Source organism: Hylobates moloch, unplaced genomic scaffold (genome assembly GCF_009828535.3).
Source record: "Hylobates moloch isolate HMO894 unplaced genomic scaffold, HMol_V3 SCAFFOLD_3, whole genome shotgun sequence".
NCBI classification, from domain to species: Eukaryota; Metazoa; Chordata; class Mammalia; order Primates; family Hylobatidae; genus Hylobates; species Hylobates moloch.
In genome coordinates, this window is record NW_026652278.1 from 120,509,158 (window position 1) to 120,528,643 (window position 19,486).

Here is a 19,486-nt window from a genome sequence, read left to right on the forward strand (position 1 = left end):
AAAATACATACATATCTATATATGTATGTGTGTGTGTGTATGTGTGTGTATGTATGTGCACACACACACCAAGGGCTAGAAGATTTCTGAATCAGTTCAGATTTTGATAAGAGAAGACAGAAGACGAGTAGAGAAATGTAGGATGAAGGCCGGGCATGGTGGCTCACGCCTGTAATCCCAGCACTTTGGGAGGCCAAGGTGGGCAGATCACTTGAGGCCAGGAGTTTGAGACCAGCCTGACTAACATGGTAAAACCCCATCAGTACTAAAAATACAAAAATTAGCCAGGTGTGGTGGCGTGGCCATAGTGGCATAGTCCTAGCTACTTGGGAAGCTGAGGCAGGAGAGTTGCTTGAACCCAGGAGACAGAGGCTGCAGTGAGCCAAAATCATACCGCTGCACTCCATTCTGGGTGACGGAGTCTAAAAAAAAAAAAAAAAATGTAGGATGACAGTGGCAGTGGTGGTGGAAGCCACACCTGATATCGCAACAGCAGACTGCTTCATGGGATGGCATGCAGAGGTTGTCTTTGATTTTAGTTTATATCTGAAAGAAGAATTTTACACGATTTCAAATAGAAGGCAGCATTCACCAATCCAGTGCTGGGGTTAGCGAAAAGAGATCTGATCCTTTGGTTTTTCCATCTAAGACTATAAGTTGATTCATTCATTCTTTCAACAAATATTTATTGAGTACCCATTATGCCATAATAGTCTTATAAATAGCCTGAGCATGGTGGCTCACACTTGTAATCCCAACACTTTAGGAGACCAGGCAGGAGGATGGCTTGAGCCCAGGAGTTTGAGGCCAGACCAGGCAACATGGCAGTGCACACCTGTAGTCCCAACTACTCAGGAAGCAGAGGCAGGAGGATTGTTTGAGCCCAGGACTTCAAGGCAGAGGTGAGCTATGATTGTACCACTGCATTCCAGCCTGGGCAACAGAACAAGACCCTGTCTGGAAAAAAAAAGTTGGAAATAGTCTTATATAAGTTGTAATATGTAACAATTAGTCTTAATTGTTGAATTAACAAGGGAATCTAAAGTCAAGTGTAGCTTAGAGCTCTCCCTGAGGCATACCATGTAAGCTGACTGTACAGAAATTAAAGTGGACATGCATTTTTCTATCTGGGCAGGTTGCTACTAATCAAATTACGACTATGCGTCTTGGAGGATGAATAGGTAAAGAAGTTATCAGCAAAGTACAAGTCTTCAAAACTAGAGCGCTTTTCTTTTGGGACACAGGGAAAAAAAAGACTTGCTTGTAGAGGGCTAGGCGCAGAAAGGAACTTGAGGAAGAGACCAGAGGGTCATGGGTTTACATAATTAAGAAGGAGGTGCACATAGGATTCAGAAGTTCAGAATCAGGACAATCTAAGTAAACCTGGTCCTAGAGCAGCAGCTATTATTCTATGATTCCTTTAAAATGCCTTACAAAATCTGAAGCTCTAGAACTAAAGCTCAAAGATATAGGAAACTTAACTACAGAGGAAGAAAATGTAACAGCAGGGTCCTCATAGGGAAGTTTACCTAGAAAGAAATTTGCTTTTTGGTTTTGTCTAGATTATATTTCTATTAAAATATGAACATAGTATTTCTATAAAATACTTTGCAAAACTAAGGCAGTTCCTAAAATGGAGAAGTTTTCAGGATTACATTCTCATGATTCACTGATGTTGTGCTTATCATAACTAGGTAAGGTGGGGGAGGAAGTTCTAAGAATGACGGCATTTACATGCAAAAACCAAACTGACATAAACTAGCATCATAAAAGAAACATGCCATAAGAGAATGCCCCAGGGCTAAAGTATGACTTGAATCAGTGAAAGGCAGGTGCTTCTACCTGGGAAATGATCTGATAGTCTGTTCTGTTGCAGAATAGACATGGACTAGATTTTTGTACTACTCCACACACCTATAGGTAGTAGAGTGAAAACCAAAAACTCTGGAGGTTTTAATGGCAATAATGATAATTATAGGGAAAACACTTTTTCTCCTATGTTAAAGCCACTATAAAATAATAACATTCTTTCATTGCTGAATGCGCCCAAATCATTCAGCTACTTCTGTTATGAATGATCTAGATACTATTCTATTGCATTATAGGAAATAGCCCAGATAAACTTTGGAATATCTCCAAGTTCTATGATTCCCTTGTCAAGAGTACATATAATATGCAACATATATATAATAAATACACCCACCAAACACATATATGTATATATGTTTGCATTTTGCCTAAGACTGTCCCCCTTTGGTAAGTCCATTTTCTACTCTAAATTTTGGATCAGTTTCTGAGATACCAAACCACCAAATATATAACAGAAACAAACCGGAGAGCATGGTGGGGAGTCGGAATAGTGGAGCAAATGTGTGTTTCCACTACAAACATTGTTTATATTGCAAATACATTTGTACTCTTATTTTTAAGAATATGTAAGTACATGCTGATTAATGGCTATAAGTTTCAGAACATTATTGGGTTTATAGAAGCTTTTATCATTATTTGTTTTCTCATTTAACTGAATACTGAAAGTACAATGACTATAAATGGAAAGTCCTTAAAAACTGTTGATATTAGAAAAGAATTCTCAAACTTGTTACTGAAAAAATGGAAGTGTTATATTTGGGAGGACCTTTTTGAATTTTATCTATTTTTTTCTGAGCAGGAATATTTTACAGTGTTCTAGATCATATTGTATCTGTTTCCACAAAAATTACATGCCTATATTTAATTATGTGACCCTTAAATGGGGGAAATTATAATTCTATCAATTTGAGAATATATAATCTTTTAAAAACACATGTAAGATATAAGCCATATGTTAAACTGAGTAAATCAGGTGTTGAAATAATGTGCTTTACTTTCAAATATAGTATCCCAGTATTTTTTAAGTTACAAAAAATTGGTAGCAGCCAAAGTATATCAGAATAAATTATCAGGCTCATACCTCTGCTGGAGGAGGATATTGTTTTGACAGTTGAAATCTGACTAATGGTAACCTGATAGAACGTGAATAATGAGATGATGCTTAATAGTTTGAGGACAAGGAGCTTGCCTTTGGCCTGTGAGTCAGTATTAACAGTCCTTGCACCCACTGGCACCAATGCTGGCCAAGTGGCCCTGGAGATAGGTTGCTCAGCTGACTCATTAGTGGCACCCCTAACTCCAGTAGTGCAGTCATTTTTCTTTGGGTCATGAGGATTGTCCACTGAAGATTCTTTGCAGCAATTTTAATCTGCACCACCTCCTCTTCCTCTCACAATGTCCATCCATTCATTCATTTATTGAAAAATATTTACAGTATGTGAGGAACTGTGCTGGATGCCGGGGATCCAATGGTAAGCAATCAGACACAGTCAAACAATCACACAAAGAGTATATAATCACAAACTAAGATAGGTGCTGTGAAGGCAAGGATAAAGCCATGGCAATATAACAGAGGACCCTGAAATCACATGGGGAGTTAGGGAAAGCTGTCCTAAGGAAGGTCAGTTTGAGTGAGAGCTAAAGCTGCACTGACAAAAATAGCAGCCACTGAATGTAGTTATTTAGATTAATTAAAAGTAAATAAAACTAAAATTCAGGCCGGGTGTGGTGGCTCACGCCTGTAATCCCAGCACTTTGGGAGCCCGAGGCGGGTGGATCACAAGGTCAGGAGATGGAGACTATCCTGGCCAACATGGTGAAACCCCATCTCTACTAAAAATACAAAAAGTAGCCAGACATGGTGATATGCCTGTAATCCCAGCTACTCGGGAGGCTGAGGCAGGAGAATCACTTGAACGCAGGAGGAGGTTGCAGATCGCACCGCTTCACTCCAGTCTGGGCAACAGAGCGAGACTCTGTCTCAAAAAAAAAAACAAACAAAAAAAATCACCACCACAACAAAAAAACCTAAAATTCAGTTTCTCAGTCACACTAGCCACATCAACTGCTCAATAGTCACATGTGGCTAGTGCCTACAGAATTGGACAGCACAGGTATATAACATTTGCATCACTGCAGAAGTTCTACTGACCAGCATTGGTCTAAATGATGAATAGGAATTAACCAGGAAAGTGATGAGCAAAACCATGGTAGGTTGAGAGACTACCATGGGCAAAGGCTCTGTGGTGGGGGAGACAATGTACAAACTGTTACGGAAACTACAGTCCATGGGATTTTAGCTGGATAAGGGACAAAGGGATAAAAGAAGAGACCTGATGAATTGGTAGAAAGTAGAAGGGGTTACTGGGCTGAAAATCTAAATTTGGACACAAAATATTCATGGTGGGTGGAATGGCAAAGGAGAAGCAGGTGTGGTCAAAAAGCAGGATGTGCCAGGTAAGGTGGCTCATGCCTGTAATCCCAGCACTTTGGGAGGCCAAGGCGGGTGGATCACAAGGTCAGGAGTTCAAGACCAGCCTGGCCAACATAGTGAAACCCCGTCTCTACTAAAAATACAAAAAATCAGCCGGGCCTGGTGGCAGGCGCCTGTAATCCCAGCTACTTGGGAAGCTGAGGCAGGAGAATCACTTAAACCCGGGAGGCAGTGGTTGCAGTGAGCAGAGACTGTGCCACTGCACCCCAGCCTGGGTGACAGTGTGAGACTCTACCTCAAAAAAAAAAAAAAAAAAAAAACAAGATACTTGAATCAGCGGTTTTGGCAATAGATCTGTTGTAGATGATGAGAAGGTCCAAATGTGACCCTGAGAGTGGGTAGCTAGGATGGAGAGAAAGCTAAAGGTCATTGGAGATAAGGAAGTTGGGACTCAGAGGCCAGATTATCATGTATGTCAATTTTGCATTTTGAAATTACTGCAGCAATTGGCAGAGTTTGGATTTGAGGGGAACAGTCCCAAAGAGTAAACGCAAGGCCCAGAGATGATAGCTACCAGCAGGGGGAAAGGAGGCCTTATCAGATAGCTCCACACTGACTCAGATGAGAGAGTGCAAGGACAAGGGACCTGGAAATGACAATGGGGAACAATGGGACAGCAAAACCCTTCTTCACCTGATGTGAAGAGCAGACGGTCACCACTTTAAAGGACTACAGGAGAAGCAATGTCCTCAGGGAAAACTCAGGTTTTTGTTGGAGCAAAAAGGTGAAGGCATGGTTGAGAGAACAGAGTGATGACATAAGGGAGTTTGCTGAATACAAAGCAACAGTTCCAGAAGGCATGTGGAAGCCTTGGGCAAGAGAGGAGGAACAGAGGGCTCATCCAGGAGCAGTGGGGAAAATCAGGAAAAGAGATTGATGACTGAGGTGGACTTATATTTAAGCATTAACTGATTTAAAAAAAAAAATAAGTCAATAGGAATGGGAGTGATTACTGGCCCTACTGCTGCAAGGACTTGGCTCACTAGACCTGAGGAAGGGGTGTCCCTGCGGGAGTTTCTGCACAGGCCACTGCTTGGGATGTTCTTGAGCCAGAGGTTGTAGTTTCAGCTCCTGTACAGCTTAGCATAACATTGGCTTCAGAGGCTTGGGCTTCAACACCTGACACAATGTTGACTGTCTCAGAGGTGAGGTGTTAAAAATACCACAGATTGAATACATGAGGTGTTAAGAACCTCAGAGGTTGGGTATTAGTTCAGTCCCAGAGAGTAGGGCAATTGGCACTCCTAGAAGATGCGTCTCTATACCTGAGCAGCCTGCGGTACGCTGGTCCCAGGAGTCTGCAAGTGATACATGCGATTTTCCAATCTTTTTGAATCAACAGCATGTTCTCATCAGTCTATAATTGTAGATCAGAGGATACTTTATCAAATATAATCATTGAGCTCTATAATTCATGAACTCTGCTTGCAACACATCTTCAATTTTTAAATTGTGAAAACTTGCAAAAGCTGCAAGTTATGTGCTGTTTTTAATTTGGTTCTAACAAAATATAGCTGGAGGTTCTGTCATAAGATTAATAAACATACATTATTTGGGAGGTTATTTATTATTTTAATTATGTGACATTATTTTTCCCCTCTGACAAAAGCAATCAAGATGACTAAAATTGAATTGGTGAAAATGAACTGATCCCCAAAGGTTATAAATGTTGTTGAAAAATGACAGGCATTTATTAAATTTCCTACATGTTAACCAAAAAAGGTCAATAAGGTAGATACGCAGTGGTGACCTCATGTCAGTGAAGAATCTGGCTAGAAGTAGACAGAATTCTAGAGATAAATTCATCAAACCCTCTACTCCATAGATCAGGAAACTGACACTTAGGTTAGGTGCAGTGACCATTTCCAGTGACTTTGACCTTTACTGACAAAATGTCAGGGAAGACTTAGTACCACAGGCCGGGAGCAGTGGCTCATGCCTATAATCCCAGCACTTTGGGAGGCCAAGGCGGGTGGATTGCCTGAGCTCAGAAGTTTGCGACCAGCCTGGGCAACACGGTGAAACCCCGTCTCTACAAAAAATACAAAAATTAGACACGCATGGTGGCATGTGGATGTAGTCCCAACTACTTGGGGGGCTGATGTGGGAGGATTGCTTGAGCCTGGGAGGTTGAGGCTGCAGTGAGCCAAGATCATGCCACTGCACTCCAGCCTGGGTGACAGAGCGAGACCCTGTTTCCAAAAGAAAAACAAACAAACAAAACAAAAAACAAAGACTTAGTACCAGGAACCAGATGGAATGACAATAATATTGTAAACATTAAATCTCCAATATCACATAATTATAGGGTCTTAGACGTCAACTTACTATAGGACTGTCTGGTCCAGTGTTGAAATCCTCTTGCAGATGGTTATCTACTCCTCCTTGACTACTTGCCTTGACTGGTTGTTGTATTCTTCCATGGCAGTTCATTCTGTTATGCAGTAGCTGTTTATGTTGGAAATTCTTTACATTGAGCTGGTGTTATCCCTATAACTTCACCTATGGGTTCTGACTTCTTGAGCTGAGATCTGCAAGAGTTAGCCCATGACAATTATATTTGCTCTAATTCTCTTCTTTTCCAGGTAAGACACCTCTAATTCTCAGAGTTGTATGTCATATATGAGGAAAAGTGAAGTAAAAAAAGAGGAGAAAAAATAATGTGTTGTGGGCAATTACTGGAACTCAGGGAGTTAGGTTTTACTCAGCATCATCAAATGCAAGCTTCTCAACCATTTGAGTCAGCAGCATGTCCTTATCAGTCCCTAAGTGAGCTCTGCAAATCAAGAATTCTGGTTGCAGTGTACACTTGATTTTTAAATTGTAAAAAGAACTAGCTAGCCTGGGCATGGTGGCTCATGCTTATAATTTCAGCACTTCGGGAGACTTAGGTGGAAGGCTTGCTTGAGCTCAGGAGTCTAAGACAAGCCTGGGCAACATAGCAAGACACCATCTCTACAAAAAATATAAAAAATTAGGCAGGTGTGGTGGCACATGCCCGTAGTCCCAACTACTCAGGAAGCTGAAGCAGGAAGATGGCTTGAGCCTGGGGGATCAAGCCTGCAGTGAGCTGTGATTGTGATACTGCACTCCAGCCTGAGCAACAGAACAATACCCTGTTTTACACATACACAAAAAAGAACTAGCTCTACTGAAAAAATAGAACAATTGGCCAAGCGCGGTGGCTCACCCCTGTAATCCCAGCACTTTGAGAGGCCGAGGCAGGCGGATCGCCTGAGGTCAGGAGTTTGAGACCAGCCTGACCAACATGGAGAAACCCCATCTCTACTAAAAATACAAAATTAGCCGGGCGTGGTGGCGGGTGCCTGTAATCCCATCTACTCAGGAGGCTGAGGCAGGAGAATCACTTGAACCCAGGAGGCAGAGGTTGCGGTGAGCCAAGATCACGCCACTGCACTCCAGCCTGGGCAACAAGAGAGAAACTCTGTCTCAAAAAAAAGAACAATTATAACACAAAGGGGAGTATTAGAATCTAATGGAATAAAAATTTACACTTTTTATTTGTAAAAAGTCTGAGATCACTAAGTTAATATAACAATCTCTAGACTTCATATTGCACTAAAACATAATAGTACTCAAAACATTGCAGCTTTGTTATAAAAAATAAAATTCTTAATTGTTATTTAACTCTATCCTTAAATAAAGAAAAAAAACCATTTCTTTCCACCTCTTCAAATATTAAAATTCCAGGAAACAACTGATATGCTAGGATATTCTTAGCTAAGATTTAAATTAGATTTGGGAAAGTTGTGCATGTGTCATTTTCAATGGTTCGTGGAGCATAAAAGCACAAATTTACTTTGATTTTTGATTCTAATTTAAATCCTAGAAGGAACTGTCTTATTTTGTAGAAAATCTAGTACATGGATAGTGTTTCTTTAAATATGTACAAATATAAATGTCCTCATGAGTTCAAAGTATAAAATTACTTATTTTTTAAACCAAAAGGCAGATGAACATACACACTGTGATGGTTAGTACTCAGTGTCAACTTGATTGGATTGAAGGATACGAAATATTGATCCTGGCTTTGTCTCTGAGGGTGTTGCCAAAGGAGATTAACATTTGAGTCAGTGGGCTGGGAAAGGCAGACCCATCCTTAATCTGGGTGAGCACAATTGAATCAGCTGCCGGTGCAGCTCAAATAAAAAGCAGGCAGAAAACATGTGAAGAGAGACTGGCCTACCCTCGCAGCCAACATCTTTCTCCTGTGCTGGATGATTCCATGCCTCAAACTCCAAATTCTTCAGTTTTGGAACTCAGACTGGCTCTCCTTGCTCCTCAGCCTGCAGACAGACTATTGTGGGACCTTGTGATCATGTGAGTTAATACTTAAAAAACTCCCCTTTATATAGATATATCTATTCCATTAGTTCTGTTCCTCTAGAGAACTCTAATACACACGCTCATCTGACAAACCTAGCCATAACAAAGCTACAGAGATTCCGATGTTTGTTCAGAGACTGATTTACCTATAGACAAAAGTATTTTTAAAACACAGTCTAAGAAATCAGAGATAAATCAATTTGAATTACTTACAAATTGCTTTGAGTCTGGTGTGATTTTCAAATTCTGACCCTAACCAGATTTGGCTCTATGTAAATTTGTAGTTAAAAGGTTTCACTCTGCATGGGTCTATAATCATTTATTTACCCATATATTACATGTCTTTTTGCCTGAGGACTGGAAAAGAATGGACTCTATTTATTAGACTGCCCACGAGAAGAATAAGTCCAGTGAAAGCATTTTTGTTAAGCATTTCCCATTTGTTTGCTAGGATAATACTGATGTTAAACTTGAGAGTTGTATGTACATGCATGTTTAAATCAAATTTGGTAATTAGGTTGTTTTATACAATGATCACTGAATTTGCTTAATGCCCACTACATGCTAGGCATTTGCAAAGTGTTGGAAGAGATTTAAAGACAAATAAGATAGTTCTTATTTCCACATTGTGATTGCTGAAACTGATACCTGAAGAAATAATTATGATACAGCACAGTATCTTATAAGATATACAAATTGTCATTGTAATATAAAATAACTTATTAGGCTGGGCATGGTGGCTCACACCTGTAATCCTAGCACTTTGGGAGGCTGAGGTGGGCGGATCACAAGGTCAAGAGATCAAGACCATCCTGGCCAATATGGTGAAACCCCGTCTCTACTAAAAATACAAAAATTAGCTGGGCATAGTGGTGCACGTCTGTAGTCCCAGCTACTTGGAGGGTGAGGCAGGAGAATCGCTTGAATCCGGGAGGTGGAGCTTGCAGCGAGCCGAGACTGCGCCACTGCACTCCAGTCTGGCAACAGAGTGAGACCCCGTCTCAAATAATAATAATAACTTATTGTAAGTTGGTTATGGTGGCTCATGCCTATAATCCCAGCACTGTGGGAGGCCAAGGTGGGTGGATCACCTGAGGTCAGGTGTTCGAAACCAGCCTGGCCAACATGGCAAAACCCCGTCTCTACTAAAAATACAAAAATTAGCAGGGCATGGTGGTGGGTGCCTGTAATCCCAGCTGCTCCGGAGGCTGAGGCAGGAGAATTGCTTGAACCCAGGAGGTGGAGGTTGCAGTGAGCCAAGATCGAACCACTGCACTCCAGCCTGGGCAACAGAGTGGGACTCTGTCTCAAAATAAATAAATAAATAAATAATAAATAAATAAATAAATAAATAAATAAATAAAATAACTTACTATAATATAGTAGAAAGATTCAAATAGAAGTTCCATATAGAGTGAAGACTTTAAAACTGGACTGAATGATGCAAGAATTTCTAAAAGTGAAAAGAAAGTTATAAGATGAAATTACCCAACTCTTCCCAGACCTTTATTTTGCACATTCCTGATTAAACAAAGCATGTTGTGTCTCTCTCTGTAGTTTTCTGAGCACCTCAACTTTGCTTAAAGCTTTCTAAAAGATTTTTCAGAGAACTTCATAGAAGAGATCATTTTGAGCTGAGCCTTGAGGAAATGAGGATTTTCTGAGCAGAAAGGAAGCTGAACACCATTCCAAATATAAGAAACTAGAGGTACAAAGGCAGAGAGGTGTACTCTGGGGAATGGGAAGCATTGGGCTGCTTATTGGGGTGTGAGAAAGGAAACAGTAGCAGGTGCAGCCAGAAAGGAGCCAGAGCCAGGCTATGAAGAGTCTAATAAACATCCTCAGACAACAGAGAAAGGACGGAGCATTTTTTGTTTTGTTTTATTTTTTACTTTTATTTGTAAATAATTTCCAGTTTACAGAAAAGTTGAAAGTATGAATAGTATATGGAATGCCTGTATATCCTTTATCCAGATTCACTTATTGTTAATACTTTATCCTACTTGCTTTTTTGTTTGATCTCTCTCTCCTTTTTATTATAAATACATATATGTATGTGTGTGCACATATATATGTACATATACACACACACACAGAATTGTTTCTATACCATTTGAGAATAAATTGGATGAATCATTATGACCTTCTTCTAAATATCTCTGTTCTTTTTTCCTAAAAACAGGGCTATTCTCTTCTTAACCACAGAATGGTTATCAACTTTAGTAAATTTAACGCTAATAAAATACTTTTTATCTACCCTGGAATTCATATGCCAATTTTGTCAATTAAAGCAATATCTGTTATGGTATTTTTCCCCCTTCAAGAACAGGATCAAGTCTAACCTAAAGTACTATACTTAGTTGTCATGTCCATTTACTATTTTAACGTAGAACAGTCCTGCAGCCTGTCTGTGACTTTTATGATGTTGACATTTTTTAAATAACATAGTTCCCCCCCCACACATTTTTTTTTTAAATAGAACAATTCTTCAGAAAGGCCCTGGGGAAGAGGAAAAGCTTTTCTAGCAATTGATGTCAGCAACCCACCAAGGAACCAGTGGAAGAAATCTAAGATGGCTGACTAAATGCAGCTAGTACACACCTCTTCTGTGGAGAGGAAAAAAAACGGCAAGTAGATATTCACCCTTCAAATAGATCATCTAAGAGAAGACACTAGAATTCAATGGGAAAGTGGTAGGAAGCATCAAAAGCAAAGAAGGAGAGGGAGGCAGGGCAACCTACTGGGTCAAGATCAGCTGGAAGCTGAGAAAACCTCCCTTAAATAGGGGAAGGGTAAGTGAATGACCCCCAGGGCTCCACATTCCCACCATGGACTTCTACATTCCTAGCCACAGGAAAGCGCCTTGACCTTCTTGGGCCTCCAGACTAACATACAGAGCTACTTAGAGACTGTGTAGAGGCACTACTTTAGAAAGAACACTCACAGAGTCCCACAGGCTTCTGAGCCCCAAGCAACTGCCACATGGCACGATTCTAAGCACTCAGCCCCCAGAGGACTGTCAAAGAAGAGAGGAGGATGGCACTTTTACACACACCAACGACAAATCTTACTTCCTCCTCTGCCACAGTTTGTTGTTGGACCAAAAGGTGAGAGAACTGCACATCCCATAGCTGCCTTCCTAAACTGCTGTCACTGAGAGTGGCCCCATCCTCCTCAGAGACAGGCCCAGAGCATAGCCACCACTGCCCCTACCTGAGCATTCTGCCAGCAGCCTGGGGACCACCTGCCTTTGCCTATTATAACCGGTGATGGAACACACTATCAGACAGCCTGAAGTCCACCATCCTGGTCCTGTCCCCCAGTTCTCAAGCATGCTGTCCAAGGGCCTGGAGATCACCCTGCCCAGCCACTGTTGGCAGCTGAATACTGTTGGCAGCTGAACACTTCTCAGGTGCCATTCAAAACTTCATATATCAGTAATAACCTTAAATGTAAATGGATTAAATTATCCACTTAAAATGTATAAACTGGCTGAATGGATAAAGTAACAATATCCAATTATATGCTGCCTACAAGAAATACACTTTATCTGCCAAGATACATATAAACTTAAAGAAAAGGAAAAAGATGTTACACAAAATGAAAACCAAAAGCAAGCAGGAGTAGCTATACTTATATCAGATAAAACAAACTTTAAGTCAAAAACAGTAAACAAACAGACAAAACCAAAGAAAGTCACTATACAGTGATAAAGGGACCAATACAGCAAAAGGAAATAACAATTCTAAAAACATATGCACTCAGCACTGGAGCACCCAGATTTGAAAAGCAAATATGACTAGATCTAAAGAGAGAAAAATATTCCAATAAAACAATAGTGGGGGAGTTCAACACCCTACTCTCAGCATGAGATAGATCATCTAGACGGAAAAATCAACAAAGAAGCAGTGGATTTAATCCACGCTTTAAACCAAATGAACCTAACAGATATTTACAGAACATTCTTATCCAACAACTACAGAATATACATTCTTCTCATCAGCACATGGAATGTTTTTCAGGATAGCCCATATATTAAGCCACAAAACAAGTCTCAACTTTTTTTAAAATCAAAATTATATCAACTGTCTTCTCAGACTACAATGGAATAAGACTAGAAATCAATACCAAGAGGAACTTTGGAAACTATAAAAATACATGGAAATTAAACAACACAGTCCTGAACAACCATTGACTCAACAAAAAAGTAAGATGGAAATAAAAAATATTCTTGAAACAAATGAAAATAGAAACACAACATATCAAAATCTATGGGATACAGCAAAAGCAACGCTAAGTGGAAAGTTTATAGCAATAAACACCTAAATCAAAAAATGGAGGCTGGGCTCAGTGGCTCTTGTCTGTAATCCCAGCACTTTGGGAGGCTGAGATGGGCAGATTGCTTGAGCCTAGGAGTCTGAGACCAGCATGGGCAACATGGTGAAACCATGTCTCTACAAAACATACAAAAAATTAGCCAGGTATGGTGGCGGGTGCCTGTAGTCTCAGCTACTCAGGAGGCTGAGGCAGGAGAATGGTGTGTACCCGGGAGGCAGAGCTTTCAGTGAGCCGAGATCGGGCCACTGCACTCCTGCATTCCAGCCTGGGTGACAGAGCCAGACTCCATCTCAAAATAAAAATAAAAAAAGAGGTATACCTAAAATTTAAGAGCTTAGATAATTTGAAGTAAAAAAAAAAAAAAATGGAAAATGAAAAAACAGGCAAATCCTAACCAAAAGAAAGCTGACTTCTCTAAATTAATATCAAACAAAATGTTATTTAAGGAAGGAAATACCATTAGGGATTAAATAATAAAAGGAGCAATTCCCAGGATAATATAACAAGTTCAAATTTAAATGGGGCTAATAACATAGCTTTAAATTATATAAAGCAAAAATTGACAGAGTTGTACGTGGGCGAAAAGTACAAAAACAAGTAATAAACAAGTTGAATTTGAGATGTGTACCTGTGAAACTTCCAGTTAGAGATGTTAAGGATGTTGGACATAATTGATCTGCATCTCCAGAGAGTGGTCAAAGTGAGAGTTAAAAATGTAGAAGTAGTAGAATGTATTACTCCAAATTTAAAAGATTCTGAGCTTCTCAAGGAGAATTATGTATTCAAGTTTCAAGTCCCTCATGCCTATCATAGTCCCTTATAAAAGTAGTGCTCAATAAAGGTTAAATTGAACATATCCTCATAGATACTGATTTTATTTAGGATATATACACTTTCAGCTCTTGAGATTAATATTTATTGAATGAATAAGAAACCATAAGAAAGGAAACCATAAGAAAGATTTGAGACATGATTTCTGCCTTTAGGAATATTTTAATTCGGTTGGGAGATTAAAACAAACAATGCTTTGAAAAATTAAGAAGCAATAATCAATTGTCCATAATCAAGTTTTAGCTGCTGTTGTTGTAGTTAGGTGAGAAGAAAGTTTAACAGAGACTTGAGATGCTAGAGAAAGCTCTGAATAGGTGGAATTTTAGTTGGTCCTTGAAAAATGCACATCTTTGGGAAAAAAGAGGAAGAGAACATTTTAGTTTGAGGAACTGGCATGAATAAAGGCTTAGAAACTGGAGTTTAGGTACGTGCTTGTGTGACTTCGATGACACTCGTTTCAATGCAGTTTAAGTGCTGAAGAGTGGTGAGAAAGCTGGAGAGATCAGTCACATGGAGTCATGGAGGGTCTTAAACTAGCCAGAGATATTGGAATTGCTTTAGTAGATAACACAGAATTAAATAAGAATGCTCTTAAGTGGGTGTGACAATTTTTATTATATTTTCATGAATAATCTAGAAGTGGTGTGTCAGAGGACTTGAATGAAGGAGGGGACAGGAAGCAGGAAAACCTGTCTGGACACCTTTCAAGTAATCTAAGTCTAAACTTATTAGGTCCAAGACTAAGGGAAAACCAAGGGAATGGATAAAATGGGGGTAAATTTGAGAGACATTTCAATAAGAGAAATGACAAAATTTGGCATCAGATTAGGGATCAGCACACAAAAATAGAAATAAGTGAAAGATAAGCCTAGAATAATAGTGATATCCTGGACAAATAGCTAATGTCAAGAAGAGTTAATAATTCATGAATTCATAGAAATTTAGAAACAGGAGCTTAGAAATGATATCTATAGACACTGCTTTTCAGAGATGAGGAAATTAACAGAAAGCTTGAGTGACTAGTTCCTGGTCACCCTGCCTGGGCGACAGAGCGAGACTCCGTCGCAAAAAAAAAAAAAAAAGAAAAAGAAAATAGCTAGAATCCTAGAGGATTTACCCTGGAAGCAGTTGGTTTAATGCTACCTGTGGGAGATCAGTGTTGGACGGATGGATTTGGGAGCCTCTGAAAGGCAATTGGAGCCATGGGAGTGGCTGTGCTCTTCCAATGAGAGATTATATAGGGAAGAAAAAAGAGGAGCAAATATAAAGTCATAGGAAATATCTACAAAGAAGTCAGGTAAGGATCAGACGTGAGGAGTCCTCGTGCAGTGGTTACAGGCACTTTGTGGGGTTGAGGTGGGTGGATCACTTGAGGCCAGGAGTTTGAAAGCAGCTTGGCCAACATGGTGAAACCCTGTCTCTACTAAGAACACAATAACCAGGTGTGGTGGTGCACATCTGTAATCCCAGCTACTTGGGAGGCTGAGGCAGGAAAATCACTTGAACCCAGGAGGCAGAGGTTGCAATGAGCCAGGATTGTGCCACTGCACTCCAGCCTGGGCAACAGAGCAAGGCTCTGTCTCAAAACAAACAGACAAATGAAAAAGCAGACGTGAGGAACAATTAGAGGTGGCCAGAGTCAGATCTTGTGGCATGTTCCCTTATGATGAGTTCCAGGTTTTATTATTTATTTTGCACAAAACTGAGTATCCTATGGCATTTTACTGTGAACATCACTATATACTCATCATGGTTTTTCTCTGCCAATACTTTGATATTCCATGTCAGTTTTTTCCTTATGCGTGGTCCTTTGATTATTAATGTTCAATAATATAATGAGTTAACATGAACAAATGTTTGTTTGAAACACTGACAATAATCCACCTATGTACTACTCTCCCTCTTCCTCTCTCTGCCTCCCCACCCCCAATGTAAGTACTACTCTTAGGATTTTTATGTAGTTTTTATCACTGTAGGTATACCTACTAAATAATTTTTTAAGTTACTTTTTTTTTTTTTTTTAGATGGATCTCACTGTGTTGCCGAGGCTGGAGTGCAGTGGCGCGATCCCGGCTCACTGCAACCTCTGCCTCCCAGGTTCAAGCAATTCTCCTGCCTCAGCCTCCTGAGTAGCTGAGATTATAGGCATGCAGCACCACACTTGGCTAATTTTTGTGTTTTTAGTAGAGACAGGGTTGCACAATGTTGGCCAGGCTGGTCTCAAACTCCTGACCTCAGGTGATTCGCCCGCCTCGGTCTCCCAAAGTGCTGGGATTGCAGGCGTGAGTCACTGCGGCTGGCCTTAAGTTACTTTTTTATGTAGAGGGGGTTTTATGTTATTAGTAATCTTTGAAACTTATGTTTTCATGCATTATGTTTTTAAGATTCATCTGTATTGTATGTAGCTGTAGTCCGTTCATTTTTGCTGCCTTATAGAATTCCGTGTTTGAATGCCACATTTTATCTTCCTGTCAATCGCCGTTTAGTTTCAAGTAGTTTAGGTTGATTTGAATAGTGCAACTATGAGCATACTTGGACATGTCTGCTCATGTATATTGCAATGACTTCTATTGGGTGTATATCTATTTACACTGATCTTAAACTCTTTCTGTGAAGCATAACGCGTTAGAAAGGCATTAGGTGAATTTTCTGATTGTGGAAATTTGAGTTTAAAAGAATCAAGAACTTTCCCTAAGGTGAATAGATTCAAATATCACCCTAGGAGCCGTGCATAGTGTGTACTCTAGATAAGGGTTAGTTATCAAACATTTTCTTGGGGGGCAAAATTATAAGCAACAGTTGGTGACTGATTTTTTTCCACTGACCCAATTTAATGTCAATGTTATTTTCAGGATACAAAAGGAAAACTGAAGCCCAGGGGCAAGGAAAGAGGTAACAGATTAACTGAAGCATTAGAATTGCTCTGCAGCTATTCCAGAAAAATTTACCTTCATCTCCTTTGAGAGTCCTCTTACTCTACCTAGCAGCCCTCCTTGCTGTGAGAGGGTGAACAATATGAACAAAAAGAAGCAAGGAAAAGGGCTCTGTCAGATTTGTTCACTCAGAACCAGTTGATAGTCTGCCAAGAAAAGTTTCTCACCCTCAAGAGGTTCTGAGCTTAAAAGTCTCTTTGTGAACACGTGAGAAAAGATCCTTCCCTGCTCAGGAATCCTGCATGTATTTATGTGTGTGTGCGTGGGCACGAAGGTTTGGAGGAAAGTGGACACTGGATCAATACAGTACTATTTTTTTGGAAGTGTTACAAACATCTTCTCACTTACATTAAAATTATTGCTATACCCTGAATTACAATAATCCTCTTGTTGAAACATCACTCATTTTTACTTGCAATAATCACACTTAGAAATTACACATATTTCTCAGCCAAACAACATAATTTCCTGCTTTAACTGAGCATCTTAGCCTTGCACCCAGTGACAAACCTCTCTACCCATTTCACATCCACCTCACGGAGTGCAAGGAAGGGAATGAAAATCTTATTATTTATGGATATAGAAATTGAGAACCATACAAAGGGGCCAATGAATCAGAGGTGCCATACTGCCTTACAGTGGGGTCTTCTTTGCCAGGACCTCAGGCACGATTCTTGTGATCTCTGTCTTCTACTCATTTGCTGTATTTCTATTCTTCTTTTTTTTTCTTAGAAAATTTGTTTTTAAGAAAACATTAAAAGGCCGGATGCAGTGGCTCACACCTGTAATCCCAGCACTTCGGGAGGCCAAGGTGAGTGGATCACCTAAGTTCAGGAGTTCAAGACCAGTCTTGCCAACATGGTGAAACCCCATCTCTACCAAAAAAAAAAAAAAAAAAAAATTAGCCAGGCGTGGTGGCAGGTGCCTGTAATCCCAGTTACTCAGGAGGCTGAGGCAGGAGAATCACTTGAACCCAGGAGGCAAAGGTTGCAGTGAGCCGAGATCACACCACTGCACTCCAGCCTGGACAACAGACTGAGACTCCATCTCAACAACAACAACAACAACAAAACATTAAATAGTATACAAATGCCATGCATTTAAGTGGAACACAGTGCCAACACATTACCAATTATTCCAAGCACACACATGAAACATACATATAGAAAGTATTGTTTCCAAATTGGAATGTGCATTCTACAAGGGAATATTTAAATCAAAATAGAGACAGCGGGGCTTCATCCTTCTTTGGACATTACTTTAAAGTAGAGCAAGGAACCATAGTTCTTTTTCCTCACTGTATCAAATGAGGATGCATTTCCCAATTTGTTTACTCTCCCCCTCAAAGAGTGCTGGATCTAAGTTGTGCCCAATTAAGGTCTGTGCTTACAAGTACATGACGGTAGCGTCAATGTTATTTGAAAATTCTTTATGTAACCTTATTCAGCATTTATCCAAACATAATATTAATATTTAAGGCTTTTAGATTAGCCCTATAAAGTATTATTATCGTTGTATGTTTACCCATCTTCAGTTTCCCATAACAAAATATTCAAATTTGTCTGTAAATATGTAGAGGGTAGAAAAGGTGAATTCTTGTAGAAAGAGCATTAACCGGAGCATTGCACTTCTTGTTGAGAATTAGTGCAGCAATTTTTCTGTGGATAAAAGAACCTCTTATCTTATGAAGAGCTGCATTAATTACAGCCTGAAATTCTGTTTCACGCATCCTCTTTCAGAGCCAAGGAGAGAGCAGAGAAAATGTGTGCTGTTGGAAATTTGTACTTCCATTTCCTTTTTCTTCTTGGAAAATAGCTTTTCTGAAAGGTAAATAGTACACAAATGCCATGAGTTTAGGTGGAACACAGTGCCAAAGCAATACTAATTGTTCCAACAACAGCAGCAGCTATAACTTCAAAACCAAAAATCAAATTCCAATGTTATGAGTAACTTTGCTGATCACAATAAAAGAAGATGAAATTTAATGTCAATAGCAGTGTGAGTGTAGGAGGTAATTCTATTTCATTTTCTTTTCAAACAAAACAGAAATAGAACATGGTTATACAAGCGAATAAAAAAACCCAGGTAGTAAATGGTAGAGAGATATCTTCAATCTATATTGAAGCCAAAAGCTTTGGTTTTAGAGCTATAAAAAGCAGTTTTCACTTTCTAGAATCTATATTAAGAGCTATAGTTCTTATTTGTTCCCATTATCTTTATTGGGTGTTGGTGTCCAACAAAATAAATGGATATATAGGAGGAAAGTGAGAATAATCTATTGAGAGACATTCACTATGACAGAAATACTATTGTACATGCAAAATTTACCAACACTTACTTCCTCTTTTCTTTGCACCTCTTCATGAACTTTGTTCTCTTTCTTATTCACCATAACCTTGCCCAAGCTTTGTTCAATGATTGCTTTCAAAGTTTGCATGCATGCAAGCCTGCTATATAGTGGTACTGCCTATATACTCAGGGTTGGGGAAAATATTCTCTCCTTATTTATTCATGTACCTATAAAGAAAGTCAGGATATTCTTTTTTTTTTTTTTTTTTTTTTTTTTTTTTTGAGACAGAGTCTCACCCTGTCCCCAGGCTGGCGCGATCTCGGCTCACTGCAACCTCTGCCTCCCGGGTTCAAGCGATTCTCCTGCCTCAGCCTCCCGAGAAGC